This window comes from Rattus norvegicus, chromosome 1, assembly GCF_021556685.1.
Source record: "Rattus norvegicus strain SHRSP/BbbUtx chromosome 1, alternate assembly SHRSP_T2T, whole genome shotgun sequence".
In the NCBI taxonomy this organism is placed as follows: Eukaryota; Metazoa; Chordata; class Mammalia; order Rodentia; family Muridae; genus Rattus; species Rattus norvegicus.
Genome location: NC_141534.1, coordinates 113446164 through 113452163, shown reverse-complemented (window position 1 = coordinate 113452163; position 6000 = coordinate 113446164).

Below are 6000 nucleotides of genomic sequence, written 5' to 3'. Positions count from 1 at the left end.
ATATCATCTTGTAGGTTATTCTGTAAAGAAAATGTTACCTACATTTAAACTGAAGAGTTCAAAGTTTCACGAGAGAGAGGGGGGGGAGGGGAAAGGGGAGGGGGAGGGAGGGAGGAAGAGAGAGAGAGAGAGAGAGAGAGAGAGAGAGAGAGAGAGAGAGAGAGAGGTCATTTCTCAAGAATGAATATTCCAAAAGCTGAGTCTAAATGAAGGCATCAGAGTTGGCTAATACATGATGTCTCTGAATTATAATTTTATTGGTACTGCAATCTTAGCTAGGTTCAGAACCTCAGTTGCCCTGGCTAAGGCTTTACCTGTACAGGAGGTGTTCCTCTTGCTCTGTGCTTGCTTCACACAAAGGCCTGGTCAGTGAGGTTACATGAACACAACAGACTGTTGTTAATAATGAAAGAAAAAATAGAAATTGGCACACAGATTCTGCCTCTGCTTGTTAAGAACTGTCTTTGCATCCTTACATAATTCAATTCTCCTTTGGCTCAGGTCAGAATCTACATATTATTAACTTTAATTACATTTGTTAGTGAACATACTGAACATGATGCATAAAATTAATGTAGCATAGGTCCCTTGTGTGCTGCTCCTGTTATTGTTTACAGTGTCATTATTACTAGTACTTTTTCCCAGCTTTTCTTTTTAAGATGACACATGGAGTCAGTGCAATCAGATTAATTTTCAAAACACCTTGTAGACTTACACACTGTCCAATGTAATTAAAATGGTTATATGATTAATATATCCATTTATTGGTATAGCTTAGAGAACATATTCGTTAATCCACTAAACTATTTAAACCTCATTAAAAACTTTTGTTTGAAAAAGGTAAATTTTAGGATGTTAATTTACTGGCTTCTCAAAATCTGTGGATTCTGTGAATAAATAGGGATTAAATTTCTCTCTGCTCATTGGACTCTGCAGTGGCAGGCACCCATGAACTTAGATATTCTAATTATAAAGCCTATGAGTATCTGAGCGTGTGGGAAAGAGACTAAAAATATTGTTGAGTGAAGCCTGCAAACTGACTGCTTTTAGAAGAGAGATTAGCCACAGAGTTCTGAATGCCTGCGCGACAACTTTAATCAGCCCAATAACTCTAAATCACCAAGAACAGAGCCCAAAGTGAAGCCTTTAGGAGACAGTTAGGTAATGACCCACTAACATTGGTGAGATTATCATCCCAGGAAAGAGCCTGTCCAGTGATGGGCTCCTTCCACTATGAAGAAGCTGACAGGCAGTGGCCCCTCCTCTGAATTGTCTTCAGACACTTATGTTGCTTTCTGCCAAATGTATGGCCATCTAGCTATTCCCTTTCTAGATTTGAGTTGGAACAACTAATGTCTTGGAAACTGGTTTAACCTACTCATCCCTCAAAATTCAAAGTTAAGCCCATGATTATACGGAGAAGATATGTGCTAAGAAGCATGTAAACTTGGAGTTTTCATATATATATGATATATGTCACATAAATGCAATGATCACTTGTAAGTATCCCTTGAGTATGTCTATATTGTGGAAGCAGGAAGGGTATATAACTGTTCGATGGATCCTGTACCCTTCACAATCAAAATAAGTATACATTTTAGTTCACTTGGGTTTGGCTGTGGGTCCACCCAGGCACACAAGGAACTACTCAGTGTGTTAGAAATTTTGTACCCTCCAAATGTATAGCACAAAATCCAGAAAGCATTGGAGTTACTTATTCCAGTGATGCTCTCCAGTTACACCAGTGATGCTCTCCAGTTACACCAGTGATGCTTTCCAGTTACACCAGTGATGCTTTCCAGTTACTCCAGTGATGCTTTCCAGTTACTCCAGTGATGCTTTCCAGTTACTCCAGTGATGCTTTCCAGTTACTCCAGTGATGCTTTCCAGTTACCGTGCTTTCCAGTTACTCCAGTGATGCTTTCCAGTTACCGTGCTTTCCAGTTACTCCAGTGATGCTTTCCAGTTACCGTGCTTTCCAGTTACTCCAGTGATGCTTTCCAGTTACACTAGTGATGCTTTCCAGTTACTCCAGTGATGCTTTCCAATTACACCAGTGATGCTTTCCGGTTACTCCAGTGATGTTTTCCAGTTACCGTGCTTTCCAGTTACACCAGCGATGCTTTCCAGTTACTCCAATGATGCTTTCCAGTTACACCAGTGATGCTTTCCAGTTACCATGCTTTCCAGTTACCGTGCTTTCCAGTTACTCCAGTGATGCTTTCCAGTTACTCCAGTGATGCTTTCCAGTTACTCCAGTGATGCTTTCCAGTTACACTATTGATGCTCTCCAGTTACTCCAGTGATGTTCATTCTGTGATCCCTCCCCATACTGCTTACAACCACAGAAGTCTGTTTGTTACATGTTCACTGAAATTAATGGAAATCTTGTAGAGAAATATTGATGCACCACTGTGAAGTGATAATTCAGTCAGTAAAGTGGCTGCTATGTAAGCGTGAGAACCTGGATTTGGATCCTGCAGTACAAAAAAAGCTGAGTGTGGTAGACCAATATTCCAAACCCAGTGCTTTGTGAGGCAGATACTGGTGGATCCCTGTAGCTCATAGGCCAGACAGCCTAGCCAATGTGATGTTCTCTGAGTTTAGGGCAAGTTCCCATCTCAGGAAATAAATTGAAGATAAATGTTAAGGAATACATGCAGTGTGGATCTCAGACCTCCACATGCACATGCCCACATACATTTGCAGATACACTTGTGTGCATTCCCATGACAACACACAAACTCTCCACCACCACATATAAGTCGATGACTGGTCTAATTTACTCATACTTTAAGTTTTCTTTCAAAGGAATTATTTTCTTCATAACAATTATGGCTGTTATTTAAAATAGAAATATGAGATGTGGATATGAGGTTTGCTGTCTTGTACATGATAGGCCTAAGGAGTGAAGTCTAGGGGGATTCTAGACTCCAAATCTGAAGAGTGTTGTTGTTTTCTGTTGTTTTTTGTTTAATGATGCCTCTCAGAATGTTGACTCTCTACTTCTGATTCTGCTTGACTGGACTTCCTTTTGTCTCATGAAAATTATGTCACTCTCAGAACTGTTCATGATTTACCCTTGGAACTTCAAAGCAATGACCTAAGTTATATTTGAGGTACTATTTAAGGAGAATTGTCTGTATTTGAAAGGGATGCAATGTATAGTACTCAACATGACATAGACAACTGGTGACCAATGAAGACCATATCATTAAATTTTTTATCCATACACGTATCTAAAAACACTAATGCATTACTTATATCCATTCACATTCAAATAACTTTCTCAATATAACACTCTGTAATATAGGTTCAAATAAAAAATTATAGGGAGAAAAATAAACTAATATTCTTCACTGTCCTTTTTACTCATTTTCTCAGATTGCCCAGTCTTTATGAGATTTACATTCAAACATCACAGATGGAACAAATCTTCCCCGAATCTCCAAACTCCTACAACAAACCCACTGAAGCAAGCATGTGAAGAGAAACTAATTTAAAATTTAAAATTTAAAATTTCCAAAGAACCCAGCACTTAGCTTAAGACAGGAGTACCACAAGCATCAAGAATATCCAGGGGTACACAATGAAATTCTATACCTTAAAAAAAGCAATTAAAATTAAAAATATAACCAAAGCCTTATGCTAATGACCCCTGTATTGCTGATGTTTTTCTGAGATGCTTTAATGTGACTGAGATGATAGCAAACTTTACCATTGCAACACAAACCTGAGGTAATCAATTTACCAAAATGAACAGTCAATATTAGGTCACTTTGTTGTAGGTTCCAGTCTATGACTGAATGATTGGTCTGCTATTTTAACCCTTGGTGAGGAGAGACACACTGTTCAGGAGAATGTGGTAGAGTAGGTTGATCATTTCATGGACACTGGGTACAGACAGAGAAAGTGAAAGAGAACAGCATCCCGCAATTCCCTTTAAGGAAGATTCTCCAATCATCTAAATTCTCCCACCAAGCCCCACATTGAAGGTTTCCAACTCTCTCCAATGCTCCATCTGAAATCAAGATATCAAGTCTTTAAAATAATGTCTTTGGGGCCTGGAAGGATGTCTTAGTGGTTAAGTGCACCAGATGCTCTTACAGAAGGGCTGGGTTTCATGCACATTACTAACATTGGAGCCCTCAACTGTTTGTAGTTCCAGTACCAGGAGATCTTCTGATTCCGGGGATGATTTTTGCATGCAGAACACAGATATATGTACAGTCAACTCCCATATACATATAATAATCTTTTAAAATATTTGAAAAGATAACATCCTGATCAGTCTGTGTCATTTGTTTGCTCTCTGTTTAGTTCATATTTTTGAAACTCTGCATGTAATTGAGCCGCCTTCTATGTTAATCTTTAAAGTCTCCAAATAGAAAGTCACAAATGCAGAACTGTCATTTATTTACTACATCTGCTCCTGAAGTGCCCAGGTTGATCACTCAATTTCCTTTCTCTTTATGAGGCTTATTTCAGACTATGGATATATTCAGATAGCCTTTTGGCCTTTGGCTTAGACCAAATACATTACTGTATTTAGAGTAATGAATGAATATTGGACACAACTCCAGAATTGGGTTTTATAATGACATTTGGGAAAGGCTAATGTGACTGGTTTTTTGTTATGTACATTTCACTAGAAGAGAAATGTTTAAATATCAGACACATAAAGAAAAATCTGTGGCTCACACTATAAACCAGAAAAGTCACACAGAAGAGAAAGTACATGAGCTGTGTCCTCAAAACATGAGTATCAAATGTGATCAGAGCAACACAAGATTGATGATGTATAAAAAAATTTAATTATCACAAGTTGTTGAAACAGAAAACAGAGACACAGTGAAACTAACAGAAGTTATGATCCAAACGGATTTAATAGACATCTACAGAACATTTCACCCTAAAACCGTAGAAAATACCTTCTGAGCACCTCATGGAACTTTCTATAGAATCAGACACAAAACAAGCCTCAACAAATACAAGAAGATTGAAACAATCCCATGTATTCTTTCAGATTTCCACAGACAAAGGCTGAACTTCAATAAAAGCAAAAATAACAGAAAGCCCACATACTCACTGAAACTAAAGAACTCTGTACTCAATGATAACTTTTTCAGGGAAGAAAGACAGAAAGAAATTAAGGACATTTTAAAATTGAATGAAAATAAAGGCATAGCATACCCAAACTTAGGCTACACAGTGACAGCACTGTATAAAGATACTCACAGAAAAAAAGTCACATATTCATCTCATTAGATTCTAAAAGTCTTTTAAAACTTCAAAACCCCTCATGCTAAAAGTCTTTGAGAGATCAGGAATACAAGTCATATACCTGAACATAATAAAAGCCATGTAAAACAAACCAACAATCAACATTAAATTAAATAAAGAGATTCCTGAAGCAATCCTATGAAATCTGGGACAAGACAAGGGTGCCCACTCTTTATCTCTTTAATATAGTACTTGTTGTCAATAAGACAACAAAAGGAAATTGAGGGGATACAAATTAGAAAGGGAAAAGTCATGGTCAGTATTTGGGGACAATATGATAGTATACATAAGTGACTCTCAAAATACTACTAGAGAGCTCCTTCCACTGATAAACAACTTCAGCAAAGTGGCTGGATATAAAATTAACTCAAACAACTCAGTAGCTTTTCTTTATGCAAATGATAAGTGGACTGAGAAAGAAATTGGGGAAATAACACCTTTCAGAATAGCCACAAATAGTATAAAATATCATGATGTAACTCTAACAAAGTAATTAATTACCTTGATATGGTAATAGATTTATTGCTATATATACATGCCCACATAAAAAATTGTGTGACTTAAATATGCATAGTTTTCTGTATCACCTATAACCTAATAAATTGTCAATTTATTATGTATAACCCTGAGTAACAGAACATAGACTCCAGTTCTCAAAGGAAGAATGATCCCATACTGTAAGATTAATACTTATTAAGTTATGCAAGAGTTCATCTA